This window comes from Mobula birostris, chromosome 8 (assembly GCF_030028105.1).
Source record: "Mobula birostris isolate sMobBir1 chromosome 8, sMobBir1.hap1, whole genome shotgun sequence".
Lineage (NCBI taxonomy): Eukaryota > Metazoa > Chordata > Chondrichthyes > Myliobatiformes > Myliobatidae > Mobula > Mobula birostris.
Genome location: NC_092377.1, coordinates 126,650,588 through 126,669,643, shown reverse-complemented (window position 1 = coordinate 126,669,643; position 19,056 = coordinate 126,650,588). Strand labels below are relative to the sequence as shown.

At 47.5% G+C, this 19,056-nt stretch overlaps 1 protein-coding gene across 4 annotated transcripts in view; it reads left to right on the top strand.

Annotated features, from left to right (window-relative positions):
• Positions 1–17,183, top strand: part of LOC140201672 (uncharacterized) — a 60,583-nt gene extending 43,400 nt beyond the window's left edge. Inside the window, exons 6-10 of one of the 4 annotated variants that reach the window (XR_011886926.1) lie at positions 11,344–11,390; positions 11,943–12,194; positions 13,023–13,170; positions 15,885–15,933; positions 16,101–17,183. The gene's annotated coding sequence lies outside the window, so the exon portion shown is untranslated. The remainder of the gene's footprint in view (positions 1–11,343; positions 11,391–11,942; positions 12,195–13,022; positions 13,171–15,884; positions 15,934–16,100) is intronic. The other 3 variants (XR_011886925.1, XR_011886927.1, XR_011886928.1) reach the window with 3 other exon arrangements.
• The last annotated feature ends 1,873 nt before the right edge of the window (positions 17,184–19,056 follow it).

Here is a 19,056-nt window from a genome sequence, read left to right as displayed (position 1 = left end):
TCAGATTCTTGGATAATTGGGATCTCTTCTGGGGGAAGCATGACCTGTTCAAAAAGGACAGGTTACACCTGAACCTGAAGGGACCAATATCCTGGCGGGAAAGTTTAATAGAGCTGTTAGGGAGAGTTTAAACTAATTTGGCAGGGGGCTGGGAATCGGAATGATAGAGCGGAGGAAGGGGAAAACAGAAATAAATCTAAGATAGTGAGCAGTAAAGATGTCAGGAAAGACAGGCAGGTGATGGGGCAAATTTGTTGCCATTGGGATGAGTTGCAGTGCAATAAAGTTGCAGTGAAATCAAATCGAAAAGTACCAAATACTGGTCTTAAGGTGTTATACTTAAATGCACGCAGCATAAGGAATAAGGTGGATGATCTTGTCGTACAGCTACAGATTGGCAGGTATGATATTGTGACCATCACTGAGACGTGGCTAAAGGATGCATGTCTCTGGGAGCTGAACGTCCAAGGATACACGGTGTATTGGAAGGATAGGAAGGTAGGCAGAGGGGGAGGTGTGGCTTTATTGGTAAGAAATGATATTAAATCATTAGAAAGAGGTGATATAGGATCAGAAGGTGCAGAATCTTTATGGGTTGAGCTAAGAAATAGCAGGGGTAAAAGGACCCTGATGGCAGTTATTTATAGGCCTCCAAACAGCTGCTGGGATGTGGACTACAAATTACAACAGGAAATAGAAAAGGCTTGTCAGAAGGGCAGTGTTACGATAATTGCGGGGGATTTTAACATGCGAGTGGATTGGGAAAATCAGGTCGGCACTGGATCTCAAGAGAGAGAATTTGTAGAATGTCTGCAAGATGTCTTTTTAGAACAGCTTGTTGTTGAGCCCACTAGGGGATCGGCTGTACTGGATTTGGTATTGTGCAATGAACCAGAGGTGATTAGAGAGATTGAGGTGAAGGAACCCTTCGGAGACAGTGATCATAACATGATTGAGTTCGCTGTGACATTTGAAAAAGAGAAGCCGAAATCTGATGTGTCGGTATTTCAGTGGAGCAAAGGAAATTACAGTGGCATGAGAGAGGAACTGGCCAAAGTTGACTGGAAAGGGACACTGGCTGGAAAGATGGCAGAGCAGCAGTGGCTGGAGTTTATGCAAGAAGTGAGGAAGATGCAAGACAGGTATATTCCAGAAAAGAAGACATTTTTGAATGGAAAAAGGATGCAACTGTGGTTGACAAGAGAAGTCAAAGCCAAAGTTAAAGCAAAGGAGAGGGCATACAAGGAAGCAAAAATTAGTGGGAAGACAGAGGATTGGGAAGTATTTAAAACCTTACAAAAGGAAACTAAGAAGGTCATTAAGAGAGAAAAGATTAACTATGAAAGGAAGCTAGCAAATAATATCAAAGAGGATACTAAAAGCTTTTTCAAGTATGTAAAGAGTAAAAGACAGGTGAGAGTAGATATAGAACTGATAGAAAATTACGCTGGAGAAATTGTAATGGGAGATAAGGAGATGGCAGAGGAACTGAACAAGTATTTTGCATCAGCCTTCACTGCGGAAGACATCAGCAGTATACTGGACGCTCAAGGGTGGCAGGGAAGAGAAGTGTGCGCAGTCACAATTACGACGGAGGAAGTACTCAGGAAGCTGAATAGTCTAAAGGTAGATAAATCACCCGGACCAGATGGAATGCACCCTCGTGTTCTGAAGGAAGTAGCTGTGGAGATTGCACAGGCATTAGCAATGATCTTTCAAAAGTCGATAGATTCTGGCATGGTTCCGGAGGACTGGAAGATTGCAAATGTCACTCCGTTATTTAAGGCGGCGGCAAGGCAGCAAAAGGGAAATTACAGACCTGTTAGCTTGACATCGGTGGTTGGGAGGTTGTTGGATTCGATTATCAAGGATGAGGTTACAGAGTACCTGGAGGCATTTGACAAGATAGGCAGAACTTAGCAAGCATGGATTCCTTAAAGGAAAATCCTGCCTGACAAACTTATTACAATTTTTTGAGGAAGTTACCAGCAGGCTAGACAAGGGAGATGCAGTGGATGCTGTATATTTGGATTTTCAGGAGGCCTTTGACAAGGTGCCACACCTGAGGCTACTTAACAAGATAAGAGCCCATGGAATTACGGGAAAGTTACATACGTGGATAGAGCGTTGGCTGATTGGCAGGAAACAGAGAGTGGGAATAAAGGGATCCTATTCTGGTTGGCTGCCAGTTGCCAGTGGTTTTCCACAGGGATCAGTGTTGGGGCCGCTTCTTTTTACGTCCTACATCAATGGCTTTGTGGCTAAGTTTGCGGACGATACGAAGATAGGTGGAGGGGCCGGTAGTGCTGAGGAAATGGAGAGTCTGCAGAGAGACTTGGATAGATTGGAAGAATGGGCAAAGAAGCGGCAAATGAAGTACAATGTTGCAAAGTGTATGGTTATGCACTTTGGCAGAAGAAATAAACGGGCAGACTATTATTTAAATGGGGAAAGAATTCAAAGTTCTGAGATGCAACGGGACTTGGGAGTCCTTGTACAGGATACCCTTAAAGTTAACCTCCAGGTTGAGTCGGTAGTGAAGAAGGCGAATGCAATGTTGGCATTCATTTCTAGAGGAATAGAGTATAGGAGCAGGGATGTGATGTTGAGGCTCTATAAGGCACTGGTGAGACCTCACTTGGAGTACTGTGGGCAGTTTTGGTCTCCTTATTTAAGAAAGGATGTGCTGACTTTGGAGAGGGTACAGAGAAGATTCACTAGAATGATTCCGGGAATGAGAGAGTTAACATATGAGGAACATTTGTCCTCTCTTGAACTGTATTCCTTGGAGTTTCGAAGAATGAGGGGAGACCTTATAGAAACATTTCGAATGTTGAAAGGCATGGACAGAGTGGATGTGGCAAAGTTGTTTCCCATGATGAGGGAGTCTAGTACGAGAGAGCATGACTTAAGGATTGAAGCGCGCCCATTCAGAACAGAAATGCAAAGAAATTTTTTTAGCCAGAGGGTGGTGAATCTGTGGAATTTGTTGCCACGGGCAGCAGTGGAGGCCAAGTCATTGGGTGTATTTAAGGCAGAGATTGATAGGTATCTGAGTAGCCAGGGCATCAAAGGTTATGGTGACAAGGCGAGGGAGTGGGACTAAATGGGAGAATGGATCAGCTCATGATAAAATGGCGGAGCAGACTCGATGGGCCGAATGGCCAACTTCTGCTCCTTTGTCTTATGGTCTTATGGGATCCACAGTGAATTGGCCATTTGGTTTCATAGAAGTCAGAGTAGAGGCGGGAGACCCATGTGTACTGGTATTCCGCAGGGATCTCTCTGGATCACTGTTGGTTATAATAGCAATGACTTGGATGAGAATATAGCTGAGTGGTTTGTGGCGTGTGGCCGTGTGGTTTGGGTGTTCGACTAGCGACCTGAAGGTCACGAGTTCGAGCCCAGACAAGGCAGCGTGTGTCCTTAAGCAAGGCACTTAACCACACAATGCTCCAGTGTACCCAGCTGAACAATGGGTACCGGCAAAAAATGCTGGAGGTCAACCTCGCGATAGACTGGCGTGCTATCCAGGGTGGAGAGTCTCGTACTCTCAGTCGCTTCACGCCACAGAAACTGGCATAAGCACCGGGCTGATGAGCCACAAAGGCTCGGGACAGGACTTTGACTTTGGTTTGTAGACAGCTCACTGGTATTGTGAATAATATTGTGTATAAGTCTGGCAAAGGATAGAGCGGGATGCAGGTACTGGCAGAGAAATGGAATATGGAGACCACTTTCCAGATGATTGATAGGGTGGTAAAGAAGGTAAAGTAAAGCAATCTCAGTAAAATGTGTCAGTGATTGAAAACTTACAAAGTCAGATTCAGGATCAGTTTTAAAATCACACACATACGTCGTGAAATCTGTTAACTTAGCAGCAGAAGTACAATGTCATACATGATAACATATAGAAAAATAAATGATTTAAAGCAACTTTATACATGTATATTAAATAGTCACATGAAGAAACAGCGCAAAAACAGAAATAATAAAAGTGCAACATCCATTTAGAAATCAGATGGCAGAGGGGGAGGAGCTGTCCCGGATGTGTTAAGTGCGTCTTCAGGCATTTAATGGCAACGATTAGAAAAGCGGGAAAAAATTAAAGCAAACAACAGGAATTCTGCAGATGCTGGAAATTCAAGAAACACACATAAAAGTTGCTGGTGAACGCAGCAGGCCAGGCAGCATCTCTAGGAAGAGGTGCAGTCGACGTTTCAGGCCGAGACCCTTCGTCAGGACTAACTGAAGGAAGAGTGAGTAAGGGATTTGAAAGTTGGAGGGGGAGGGGGAGATCCAAAATGATAGGAGAAGACAGGAGGGGGAGGGATGGAGCCAAAGGCTGGACAGGTGATTGGCAAAAGGGATACAAGAGGATCATGGGACAGGAGGTCCGGGAAGAAAGGCAAGGCGGGGGGGGGACCCAGAGGATGGGCAAGGGCTATATTCAGAGGGACAGAGGGAGAAAAAGGAGAGAGAGAGAAAGGATATGTGTATAAAAATAAGTAACAGATGGGGTATGAGGGGGAGGTGGGGCATTAGCGGAAGTTAGAGAAGTCGATGTTCATACCATCAGGTTGGAGGCTACCCAGACGGAATATAAGGTGTTGTTCCTCCAACCTGAGTGTGGCTTCATCTTTACAGTAGAGGAGACCATGGATAGACATGTCAGAATGGGAATGGGATGTGGAATTAAAATGTGTGGCCACTGGGAGATCCTGCTTTCTCTGGCGGACAGAGAGTAGGTGTTCAGCAAAGCAGTCTCCCAGTCTGCGTCGGGTCTCGCCAATATATAAAAGGCCATATCGGGAGCACCGGACACAGTATATCACCCCAGCCGACTCACAGGTGAAGTGTTGCCTCACCTGGAAGGACTGTCTGGGGCCCTGAATGGTGGTAAGGGAGGAAGTGTAAGGGCATGTGTAGCACTTGTTCCGCTTACACGGATAAAAGTGCCAGGAGGGAGATCAGTGGGGAGGGATGGGGGGGACGAATGGACAAGGGAGTCGCGTAGGGAGCGATCCCTGCGGAATGCAGAGAGAGGGGGGGAGGGAAAGATGTGCTTAGTGGTGGGATCCCGTTGGAGGTGGCGGAAGTTATGGAGAATAATATGTTGGACCCGGAGGCTGGTGGGGTGGTAGGTGAGGCCCAGGGGAACCCTATTCCTCGTGGGGTGGTGGGAGGATGGAGTGAGAGCAGATGTACGTGATACACCTCCTCTTATTTACCCCTCGATCGTGACCCCACTAAGGAGCACCAGGCCATTGTCTCCCACACCATCACCGACTTTATCCGCTCAGGGGATCTCCCATCCACTGCTACCAACCTTATACTTCCCACACCTCGCACTTCCCGTTTCTACCTCCTACCCAAGATCCACAAACCTGCCTGTCCTGGCCGACCTATTGTCTCAGCTTGCTCCTGCCCCACCGAACCCGTTTCTGCTTACCTCGACACAGTTTTATCCCCCCTTGTTCAATCCCTTCCTACCTATGTTCGTGACACTTCTCACACTCTTAAACTTTTCGATGATTTTAAGTTCCCTGGCCCCCATTGCTTTATTTTCACCATGGATGTCCAGTCCCTATATACTTCTATCCCCATCAGGAAGGTCTCAAAGCTTTACGCTTCTTTTTGGATTCCAGACCTAATCAGTTCCCCTCTACCACCACTCTGCTCCGTCTAGCGGAATTAGTCCTTACTCTTAATAATTTCTCCTTTGGCTCCTCCCACTTCCTCCAAACTAAAGGTGTAGCTATAGGCACCTGTATGGGTCCTAGCTATGCCTGCCTTTTTGTTGGCTTTGTGGAACAATCTATGTTCCGTGCCTATTCTGGTATCTGTCCCCCACTTTTCCTTCGCTACATCGACGACTGCATTGGCGCTGCTTCCAGCACGCATGCAGAGCTCATTGACTTTATTAACTTTGCCTCCAACTTTCACCCTGCCCTCAAGTTTACCTGGTCCATTTCTGACACCTCCCTCCCCTTTCTAGATCTTTCTGTCTCTGTCTCTGGAGACAGCTTATCCACTGATGTCTACTATAAGCCTACTGACTCTCACAGCTATCTGGACTATTCCTCTTCTCACCCTGTCTCTTGCAAAAACGCCATCCACTTCTCGCAATTCCTCCGTCTCTGCCGCATCTGCTCTCAGGATGAGGCTTTTCATTCTAGGACGAGGGAGATGTCTTCCTTTTTTAAAGAAAGAGGCTTCCCTTCCTCCACTATCAACTCTGCTCTTAAACGCATCTCCCCCATTTCACGTACATCTGCTCTCACTCCATCCTCCCGCCACCCCACTAGGAATAGGGTTCCCCTGGTCCTCACCTACCACCCCACCAGCCTCCGGGTCCAACATATTATTCTCCGTAACTTCCGCCACCTCCAACGGGATCCCACCACTAAGCACATCTTTCCCTCCCCCCCTCTCTCTGCATTCCGCAGGGATCGCTCCCTACGCAACTCCCTTGTCCATTCGTCCCCCCCATCCCTCCCCACTGATCTCCCTCCTGGCACTTTTATCCGTGTAAGCGGAACAAGTGCTACACATGCCCTTACACTTCCTCCCTTACCACCATTCAGGGCCCCAAACAGTCCTTCCAGGTGAGGCAACACTTCACCTGTGAGTCGGCTGGGGTGATATACTGCGTCCGGCGCTCCCGATGTGGCCTTTTATATATTGGCGAGACCCGACGCAGACTGGGAGACCGCTTTGCTGAACATCTACGCTCTGTCCGCCAGAGAAAGCAGGATCTCCCAGTGGCCACACATTTTAATTCCACATCCCATTTCCATTCTGACATGTCTATCCACAGCCTCCTCTACTGTAAAGATGAAGTCATACTCAGGTTGGAGGAACAACACCTTATATTCCGTCTGGGTAGCCTCCAACCTGATGGCATGAACATCGACTTCTCTAACTTCCGCTAATGCCCCACCTCCCCCTCGTACCCCATCTGTTACTTATTTTTATGCACACATTCTTTCTCTCACTCTCCTTATTCTCCCTCTGTCCCTCTGAATATACCCCTTGCCCATCCTCTGGGTCCCCCCCCTTGTCTTTCTTCCCGGACCTCCTGTCCCATGATCCTCTCGTATCCCCTTTTGCCTATCACCTGTCCAGCTCTTGGCTCTATCCCTCCCCTTCCTGTCTTCTCCTATCATTTTGGATCCCTCCCCCTCCAACTTTCAAATCCCTTACTCACTCTTCCTTCAGTTATTCCTGACGAAGGGTCTCGGCCTGAAACGCCGACTGCACCTCTTCCTAGAGATGCCGCCCGGCCTGCTGCGTTCACCAAAAAATTAAACCCTTCTTTTCGCGCCCAAAACACGTGCGCTGGTTTGTTGACGGTAGGTTGACCTGAACAATGAGTGACAACAAGTTGCACCAATCAGCGCTCTTGAACTCGTGGCGGAGCCTATAGAAATGCATCAGATCAGCCACCGTCTCTCCACAGCGGCAGTGATGGGGTTAGGAGCGGCTGCTTCCTTCGGTCACGGCATCATCTCACAACTGAATACCCTCAGGTAAAGGTCCCGGGATCGTGACGGTGAGGCTGTACTACCGGACCGCTGTTGCCGAGACGGGGACGTTGTGAGGGGTCGGGTTGGGTTGGTGACGGGGGCAGATACCAGTACCGGCGACGCTTCCCATACAGGGATTGGACGGGGGGAAGAGAAAGAGTCTGTTTGCAGGGAAACTGTGCTGAACCGGGGTCGGGGTTTATACAAGAAACGGGACTATCCAGGTTTTCTTTTCTGAGTAAAGCGTGCGAGCGACTGAAAGTTAACGAGAAGAGTAAAGTCCTTTACTAATCGAAAAAACTCGAGATTTGGCGACACAACCTTGCCACCCTCTGGTCCGGCAGCACCAGAGGTCGATGCGATGCAGAGGGATTCTGATCCAGTGCTTCATATCCCTGTTCATGTATACAGCTAAGTGCCTCTTAAACGCCTGTCATTTCAGTGATTCACTATTGTAATGAAAACATACCTCACACATCCGCTTTCAACTAGAGCGGCTGTGAGCGGGGTGTTTGGAAGAGAGCGAGCGATAGAAGACGTGCTACAACCAGCACGTTCCAGGAATTCACTACAAATGAATACTCGCCTCGCACATTCTCTTCCAACCAATTTTGTAGCTGTGCGACTCCTAGTATTAGAGTCGAACATTTCGATTCCGAGGAAAAGCTAACAGCTGTCTATGCCTTTGGTAATGTCATAAACTTCGATCAGATTCCCCCCTCCCCCAAACGCTCCACAAACAGCCCCAGTTTGTCGAACCTCACCATGTAGCATGTACCCACTAATCCAGGAAACATCCTGGTTAACTTCTTCTGCACCCTCTCCAAAACTTTCACACCCTTCCTGTAATCGGTGACCAGAAATTAACACAACTGGTCAGAGGATGCGGCTTCATAACCATAACTGCTGGACTCTTCAACTGGATACCTAATAAAGGCAAGCATGCCGGATGCTTTCTTTACCATCCTACCAAACTGTGCAGCCACTTTTAAGATCCTCATGTTAAAGTCTGGCCATTGACCTTGCACTGTTCCTTTAAATTTAATTCCACAAACACCCCACACTTGCCCGGACCGGACTCCATCGGCCATCGTCTCAAAACATATTGATACATACACATTTAAAGCAAGGATTGATGAGGGCGTGAAAAGCCACAGGCATAAATTGGGTAAACAGGTCCTACTGAAGGAGCTCGGCCCGACACATCGACTGTAATGTTTTCTACAGATATTACCTTGCCTGCTGAGTTACTTGAGCAGTTTGTGTGTGTGTTGCTTGGATTTCAAGCATCTGCATTATTTCTCTTGTTTGTCATTGGATTACACCACCACATTACTGGGCATTATTATTTATAATTTCTAAGCCATCGCACTGTACTGTTGTGCAAAACCTTTATAAAAAGACCCGATTCTAATATGCAGCCAACGGACAAAAACCCTCAGTTTATTACTGTCTCAGCTCCGGGGTAATTCACCCCCGGGGTCCCGCCTTGCTGACGGTGATTCTACACCTGATTCTGTCCACTCATCCTGCCGGCCTGACCTGGCCCAACCCCACCTCCTGCTGCTCGCACTGACCACACGGTTCCCGGTTCCTTCCCTCTGAACGTTCCCCACCCTGCCCCCTCCGATCCCAGGTCATGGAAGATACTGTGCTCTCGTCTCGCTTCACCGTCGCTAAAGCAGGGACGGATTTGATAGGACAGCGAGGGGGTGAGGTTTGTCACAGGAGGAGCCACACACAGACCCTCACTGGGATGGAGTCTCTCTTTCTCACAGCCTCTTAGGATTCCTGCATGAACGCTCTCCGGAATTCCTGGTCACAGGGAGCCAGAACTGTGCAGAATTAGAGTCCTGGGTCTCCTGCTCTTCCTAACAAGATCAACTTTTCCCGCGCTGAGGGTTATTTCGCCCCGCGTGTCCAGGCTTCCTATTGGCTGTTCAAGTAATCCCCGCCCATCTAGAGATCCCACCTCCTACCAATGAGGACAGGGACGGGGAGATCGCTTTCTCGGTCACGTGTTTCCCACTACCGTCCAAGGGGATCGAGAGCAGAACAGTGAGAAAGAGAGATATCTAGTGTTAGGCTGCAGTTTCCTAGCAATTTTTTTTTCGGATGGAAAGCGATGGAAGGAGGAGCCGGTCTGATTCGAACCATTACCTCTGGCCTTGAAGTCTGGTGGTCATGCCGCGAAACCAGAGAGGGGAGAGTGGGTGGTCAGAGACAGAAGGGAGGGAGAGGGAGAGGAGGCAGCACCGGGGGGGGGGGCGCAGGAAATCAGGGGGATAAAATAAGTAAAGTAAGGGCACTGCAGGGAAAGGGGGCAATTTAGGAAGGTAGTAAGGGGTGGCAATTATTGTTTAATTTTTATTCGTTTATTTCAAGATACAACACACAAGCGGTCCAATGAGCCGCATTCCCAGAAACACACCTATTGAACCATCGCCGAATTACAGGACAATTTCTAATGACCTATTAACCTACAGACCTGGGACGGGCGCATCCATTGTCTACTTAGACAGACGGAGCCATGGATGAATGAATGATTAACCTACATCACATCGGCACGTGTCAGGACATTTGTTAACTTAGCAGCAGCAGTTCAATACAATATAATATAGAAGAGAAAAAATATAATGAATAAGGAAATCATTTACAGTATACCTATATTGAATAGATTAAATATTATGCAAAAAAACAGAAATAATATATATTTTAAGAAGTGAGGTAGTGTTCAAAGGTTCAATGTCCATTTAGGAATCAGGTAGCAGAGGGGAAGAAGCTGTTCCTGAATCGCTGAGTGTGTGCCTTCAGGCTTCTGTACCTCCTACCTGATGGTAACAGTGAGAAAAGGGCATGCCCTGGGTGCTGGAGATCCTTAATAATGGACACTGCCTTTCTGGGACACTGCTCCCCGAAGACGTCCTGGGTATTTTGTAGGCTAGTACCCAAGATGGTGCCAACTAAATTTACAACCCTCTGCATCTTCTTACAGTCCTGTGCAGTAGCCCCCTCCCCCATACCAGACAGTGATGCAACCCATCTTTTTCCCCACCCTGGAGAAAGACTGTGGCTTACCAAAGCCCCTCAATATTTAAAAAAAACTATGAGATACCCCCAGCCCCTTTGCTCCAGAGAAAACATTCTCATCCTGTCCTTGTCCATAACTCAAACCCTCCAGTCCTGGTAACATCTTCATAAATCTTTCCTGGACCCTCTCCAGCTTAATGTCATCCTTCCTATAACTGGGTAAGCAGGACTTCACAGAATTCTCCTGGTGCGGTCTCAGCAACGTCTTGTACAACTGCAATATGACGTCCCAACTCCTGTGCTCATTTCCATCATACATGATGCCCAGTGTGCCAAACACCTTCTCACCGGCCTGTTTACCTGTGTGACCTCATCAGTGAATTACGTTCCCATACCGCCAGGTGTCTCTGTCTACAACTCTCAACTGAGAGGGCGAAGACGTCCTCAGAGTGATCTCCAGGCCCATGAGACATCTTGCGAGGGCAGGGACGCGGATGACTGTCTGGACTGAGGCAGTCTGGCTGAGTGCTTGCCTTCATCGACTGACTAGCCACTGTGAGCCGAGCTGCCTTGCTGAACCACTGGCTGACTGACTGTTCTCTCAAAGAATCTTACGTCTTACTCCTATCTATTTGCTGTGTCAATGTGCAGTGGGTGAGGGACAGGAGCTGTGAAATATCCTGGGAGGGGGCCGGATTGGCACCTGCTGCCCTGTCCCCACACCTGAACAGGTCTGGTCCGGTTCCATGGCTCACTCCTGATATCAACCTTTCTCCCTCCTCAGATTCCTTGCAGTCTGTGTCTCCATGATAACTGTCAGATCTGTTCTTGGTAAGTATACCCCAGTGTAGAGGGAGCTTCACTCTATGTCTGAGCCCGGGAGTGTGTGATGGGATGGTGGGGAGCTTCACTCTGTGTCTGACGCCAGGGGTGTGTGATGGGACAGTGGGGAGCTTCACTCTGTGTCTGACGCTGGGGGTGTGTGATGGGACGGTGTGGAGGGAGCTTCACTCTGTGTCTGACCCTGGGAGTGTGTAATGGGACGGTGTGGAGGGAGATTCACGCTGTGTCTGACCCTGGGGTGTGTGTGATGGGACAGTGTGGGGGAAGCTCCACTCTGTGTCTGACCCCGGAGCATGTGATGGGACAGTGTGGGGGGAGCTTCACTCTGTGTCTGACCCCGGGGGTGCGTGATGGGATGGTGGGGAGGGAGATTCACTCCGTGTCTGAGCCTGGGGGTGTGGGATGGGATGGTGGGGAGGGAGCTTCACTCTGTGTTTGACCCCAGGGTTGTGTGATGGGATGGTGGGGTGCTGAAGGAGGGGAAGTAAAGGTGATGATATCCCCCGACCCTATTGACCAGGAATACACTTCTCTCGACAGGTCAGCATGGCACCTGCCATTTCACTCCAGACACCAGCTCCTTCAGCTGCCCCTGTTTTCCGACTGCTGCACAGAGCCTGCACCTTCACGACATTGGAGGACCCTTCAGAGATGTCTGCACCAGGGGGGAGGGGAACAGCCTCTGCTGTCGAAACGCCAGCCAGGCCAGAGTGGATGCTGACCATGTTATCTTGAATTACAGCTGGGTTATCCCCCGCACTACCTACTGTGAAATCAGCTTCGGCACATCAGGTAAGTGCTGGGGGAGAGGGTCCGATACTCTGGGATCCCACTACTCCGATAGCTTAATATCTGCGTTTCCCCTGTCTCCCATCTGGATGTCCACGGAAGACCACCTGTGCTCCCCCTTGAACTGTTAATTAAATGCCTAACTAACCTAATCCCCTCTGTCTACACAACGTCCATATCCCTCCGTTCTCTATACATTCATGTGTCTATCTAAGGACATTTTAACTCTTGTATTGTATCCGCTTCCACCATCACCCTTGGTAGCACATTCCAGCAATCCATCACTCACTGCGAATTCCAAAAAAATTAACAGTAAAAATTTTACAAATTTACCAATTTTGGTTAAATGTCTGACCTCTAGTGTTGGACATCTCGACAGTGGGGGAGTGATGTGGCTGTCTTCTATTTATCTATCTATCATGACGAGGGACATGGATGGGGTGAATACACATAGCCTACCTTCCAAGGTTATGCAGAGTTTTAAGCAGCATTTTCACCCGGCAGAAGGTCCATACCTGGAATGAGCAGCCAGAAGTGTTTGTTGCCGGTTACAATAACAACGTTTAAAAGTCACTCAGAAAGGTACATGATGGGAAAGGTTTCAGAATGAATACAAGCCAATGGGACTGGCTCTGTTGGTTTGTCCCCAAAAGGCATGTTCCTATGGTGTGTGATTGTGTCACTGAGTCCTGGGACAGACCAGCTCTATGGGACAGGCTCACCCCTTGCTCCCTTTGCACCGAGCTCACCGCTCCTCCCCACAGGACTCATCCGACCTCGGAGAAGCGCGGATCGAAGCTCTGCTCTGAGGTGTACCCACTGTGTTTGCAGGCGTGGAGTGTCCCAGGCAGAGGACACTAGTAGACCAGTTGTCTATGCCACCACAGATTACATCTCAGATGCCAGTGTCCACTGAGACAGACAGATGACAGGTGTGGAACACCACTACGAGTTGCACATATGGAGATAGTAATTCCAGGTGAGGCTTCCCACTCTGTACCTGAAGTTTGAGGTGAGCTGTTCTAGAATGTAGAAGCAGAATGTGGCGTTTCAGCCCATTGAGTCCTTTACTCCATTCTGGCTCGGCTGATTTTATTCTCAGTCCCATCCTCCCACATTCGCGAGAAGCAAGAGTGGATACTGCACCACTGGAAAATTAGGCTGGAAAAGTAGTAATGGGGGACAAAGAAATTGCTAATCAAATCAATGGGTATTTTGCATCAATCTTCACTGTGTAAAACGCCAGCAGTATGCCAAAAATCTGAGAGTGTTGGGGCAGAAGTGAGTATTGTTGCTATTTCTAATGAGAATGTGATTGGGAAGCTGGAAGGTCTGCAGGTAGATACGTCACCTGGACCATGGACGATACACCAGGGTTCTGAAGACATTGAGGCATTGGGAATGATCATTCAGTTAGCCCGACTTCCTTGGTTGGGAAGATTGAGGATGAGGTTTCTGGATACTTGCAGGCACATGATGAAATAGGCCAAAGTCAGCATGGTTTCCTTCAGAGGAATTCTTGCATGACTAATCTTGATGGAGCTCTTTGAGGAAATAACAGGCAGAATAGACAAAGAAGAGTCAGTCGGTGTTGTTTACTTGGATTTTCAAAAGACCTTTGATAAGCTGCCACACAAGAGGCAGTTAAACAAGATAAGAGCTCATGGTACTAGATGGAAGATACTGCAATGGATGGAAGATTGGCTGACTGGCAGGAGGCAAAGAGCTGGGGGGGGGTGCATAAAGGGAGACCTTTTCTGGTTGGCTGCCAGGAGGGCCACAGTAAGTCAAAGAACTACAAATTATGGCAGTGGTGTGTTGAAGAGCATCTCTGAACACTGTTACGTACCCCGTAACTGGGTTGCCAAACCAGCAGAAATGGATCACTCAGTTGGAGTCTGGATTACTGGAACTAAGAAAGTTTTATTAAAGAAATAAACCATACAGTACTCTAATAGTAAGGATATAAATGCAACAGGTTAGCACTGAATAAACACACATGTACACAGAACTGGGATAATAGGATCAATCAAGCTCTATCGCAGTCTAGGGGTAAAATGATCAATCACAAGTGACAGAGTTCAGTTTAGTTCAGTTCGCAGTAATCGCCGTCGTGCCGTTGGGGGGAGAGAGAGAGAGAGAGAGCGAATGCTGATATTCAAATCGGATTCAACAGACTTTTGATATTTCTCGCAGTTAGCTTTCGGGCAAGCCCTTTGTAATGTCTTCTGAGGTCACCAACTGTGACCCCTCCGTTCCAGATACGATCGTTCCTCTGTGGTGAACCCAGCACCCAGGCAAGGGCGGACACGCACCAGGTTCCCGCCGACCGTATCTTTCCACCCTGTGCGTCTATGGCCAGTCCCGCGATCAGTCCTCCAAAAACTCCCACCGACTTGTGGGGGCACACCGCTTCCAGGGTCTCGTTACCTCATGGTGCCGTGTGTGGTGTCTGTTGCCTTAGCGAACCCGTCCCATTTTATCCCCCTGTTGGGGTATCGCCTGTCCATCACTTCAAACAGTTCAGGTTCAAAGCAAACCAGTCTTGACAATACCCAGACCGGTGTCTCCTTCCGTTAATCTCTCTCGTCTCCTCATTAACGTTTCCAAATGCTGCTCCATTGTCTTACTTATCTCTCTCCTGAAGACAGGTGGCAGATCAACTGATGATCCCACTTGTGATAGCACAGGACAGTTAACATCTTAGTCTATGTGTACTTTTGTCACCCTCTTTCGTCACAAAACATAAAATTTCAAACCATGAAGTGGATGGGCTACAGCAGCAGAGACCATACACGTACACACAGCGGCTACTTTGTCCATCTCATGACTTGGTCTCAATCTGCAGATTCAATACTTTCTACAAACCCTCATCTTATTTCCAAAGTGACTTCCCTTTATCCCATCACAAATGAGAGAAAAGCTACAGATGCTGGATATCCAAGCAATGCGCACAAAATGTTGGAGGAATTAAGCAGGCCAGGCAACATATATGGAAAGAGTAAACTATTCCCGATGAAGGGTCTCGGCCTGAAACATTGACCGTTTACTCTTTTCCATAAATGTTGTCTGGCCTGCTGAGCTCCTCCAGCACTTTGTTTGTGTCCCTTTATCCTGTCGCTGTTTCCTGCAATCCTGATGGAAAGCTCCTCCCTGCGTTCACTCAATCCAGGACTTTCTGTATCCAGGAGGCTTCAATGAGACCCCCTTCTTTCTTTGTTCAGAACTCCCGGGAACATCAAACACTTCCCAGTAGTTATTGTGAACTTCTGGACTGACCCCTGAATGGCTCCTTTCATTCAAAGTAACTAGAAACACACTGACCAACACAATATTCCAAATGCAGCCTCACCAATGTCTTGCATGACTGCAACGTAATGTTCCAGCTTCTATACTCAGTGACTTGACTGATGAAAGCCAGTGTGACAAACACCTTCTTCACCATCCTGTCTACCGGTGACACCATGTTTACGGAACCCTGTACTTGCGATTTAGAAAGGGGATGGAGAGATACAAAAGGCAGTGAAGATCGGGAATAAGTGCGACTATGGGATGGATGGAGGTACGGCCGGGATGGGTGTGGATGGTGATGCAGCCATGGGAGTGGGGAGGAGGATGGGTATCAGACTTTCCCATATCAATCGAGTATTTTTCTGGTCAAACCAGTCTAATTGTAACATTTCCATTCTACAGTGGTGGTGGTGGGAGTCATTCTACTTGATGCCCTGGTTCTCATTCTGTGGTAAGTGACCTTGTTGCTTCCTGGGGAATCCTAGTGTTCAGTTCTCTCAACTGTGGCATCCTCACTCACCGTCCCTCCGGTGCCCCACCTCGCTCACGGTCTCCATGACCCATCTCTGTCGCTCGGTGAACAGATTCTCAGTGACCTCCCCTCTGTTGTACCTCCAGGAGACATCGTCAGAGAATGTCGGCCTGAATAGAGATGCACAGGGTGTCAACGCACAGAGAGATCCCACCATCAGAAGTGTCGATATCTCAAGTAGCACGTCCAACAGGTCTCCCCTCAGCCTCCGACACTCCAGAGGAATCTGCTCTGACCCGTTCAATCACTCCACGTGACTAAAGCCCCCACCACCCGATCCAGACAACATCAAAGTGTATCTCCTCGGCTCTCCCTCCAATGTGAGACCAGCCTTCCTGTAGTGCAGTCAGCTGAATACACAGTGATTCCAGTGCAGTCTGACCAGTATCTTGCCAAGTTCTAACATAACATCCCAGCTTTTATATTCCATACTCTGATCTCTGAAGGCAATTACGCTACACGCCTTCTTCACCACCCTGTCTCATGGTGCAGTTGTTTTCATGACATTTCGATGAATCCCTGGATGTAACGCAAACAGCTCAGTTTGTTGTATTTGTCAGAATGGCTTTCCAGGATTTTACAACAAAGGAGGCCTTCCTCACTCTTTTGCAATTAAAGGAGCGATGGAGAGGTGAGGATATTTACAATGAGTTTAAAAAATATGTCTGTGAAAATGACATCCCCATTCATAAACTGGTGGCAATTACTACTGATGGGGCCCCAGCAATGCGCGGTGTGCGCGTTGGTTTTATAGCACTGAAAGTCAGTGCCTACTTCGGGTCAACTTATCAATGTGAAATTGCATTCTCACAGATGAAAATTATTAAATCCAAGTACGGGTACTGTCTTACTGACAGACACCTTACAGACTGTCTCAGACTGGCTGTCTGTAGTTATGAGCCAAATTTCGGGGAATTAGCAAAAAGTATTCAACCCCAGTCATCACACTGGGTGCAACAGTCAATTTTTATTCATTTATTTTTCGTGTTGAAATAAAATTAAATAATGAAACTTAGAACTAAAGGTGTGAAGTGTTGTAATATTCTTAAAGAAAGACAGCTATGGCCTGTTTTATATGCTAGTGTTTTCCTGTTTGAATTAATTTGAAATTTGACAGAAGTATTTTGTGTAATTCAAATGTAATTAGCCCAAATAAAAGGCCTCAAATTGGAAGTACAATCTGATCTGTTTTTTCTCACGATTCAGTAGGTAGATTTTGCCTTTCACTAAGGTCGAAGTAGGGGATCTTGGGCTTAAAAAGGTTGGTGACCACTAGTGTAGTGTCTTTCAAGGGCTCTGGAATTGTATCGCATGAACTCTCTGTTCCACACCCCCGGTGCCCCATCATTAATTCTGGATGTTCTGCCTGAATTTGACTGCCCAGAATACATCACCTTGTCCTCATTTCTGTTAAACTCTGTCTGCCTCTCTTTGCCCAGCTTTCCATCCGATCTGTTTCCAAGCCAACCTTGTCAATTCTTATAGTTACCTCTTAAAAAAAGACGTGGAGGGGAGGAATTCCCCTGTGCAAAGATTAGCTGAAGGGCCTGTATCTGTGCTGTATAGTTCTGTGACATTCCAGGCGAACCTATTCTGGGTTGGAATTGACAGTTGGTTGTCTCCCAGGCGTCCAATGTATGGGGTCGGGGGGTGGGGGGAGGTATACTGGACCCCTGGGTGTACGTACATCCCTGGGTCAGCTATGTAAATCCTGGCATTGGACTGTGTATACCAAGCACAGACGTTTCACACAGTTAAAAATCTCATGCAACTAATTCCTGCCTTTCCCACACCTCTGGGAATGATGAAGTTGGTGTTCTGCGATGCGAACACCAATTAGCCCTGCCTGCTGTGAGATGGATCAGTGTTGTAAATATTTATTGTACTTGTAGTTGTGATGATCAATTATTGTTATATTCAAATGTTCAGCCCAGAGTGAGTGAGGGAGGGGGGGATGGAGATTGGAAATGTAATCAGGAAATGATGGAAACACTCAGCTGGTCAGACAGCATCTGTGGAGGGGAGACACAGACTTAACAATCCATTTGAAAACACTCCATCTGCACTCCCCTTGCCTCAGGAAAGCTGCCAGCATAACGAAAGACACCTTTCATCCTGGTAATTCCCTTCTACGATGAAGGTGAATTGTTGACAAACTTCATCACCCTCCACAACACCACCACCTGGACCAGTTCTCCCTATCAAAGATCAAACCAAAGTGTATGCAGATACATCTACCTCACTGCTGTTGTCAGTCATTATAGTTATCTTCTTAAAAAAAAATTTGCGGGAGGGTGTTGAATTCTCCTGTGCAGGGAGGAGCTGAAGGGCCTGTATAGTTCTGTGACATTCCAGGTCAACCAATTCCCATTTGGAATTAATGGTTGTTTGTCTACCAGGCCTCCGATGTAAGGGAGAACTTCTGGACCCCTAGGTGCATGTGCGTCCCTGGGTCAGTTATGTAAAACATGGCTTCCAGGCATTCAACTGCATATACTAAGCATGGGCTTTTCACACAATCCACAATCTCATGGGAGTCATTCCTGCCTTTCCACACATCTCTCAAAGGATTGGATGTGGGAATGACAAAGTCTGCTTTCTTGGATGTGAACACCTACTATCCCTCCCTGCTGTGAGAGGGATCAGTGTTGTAAATATTTATTGTAGTTATCTTGCCTTTATGACAATATATTATTGTTATATTGAAGTGTTTGGCCCAAAGTGAGGAAGTGGAGTATGGATATTGAAAATGTAAACTGGAAATAGTGGGAACATTCAGCAGGTCAGGCAGCATCTGTGGGAGCTCTTGTACGAGTCTTGTGACATCCCGATCTTCCAATGAGCACATTGTGGCCCTGATTGTTTACCTGCACCCGATTTTCTCTGTAACTCTAACACTATTATGTATTCTGTTTCCCATTTGCAGTACATTGATGTGCTGATGTAGACATGATCTTTCAAGACAGGACAGCACACAAATTAAAGCTTCTCGCTTTTCTTCAGTACAAGTCAGAATAATAAAGCAATTATCAAAATGGAGAA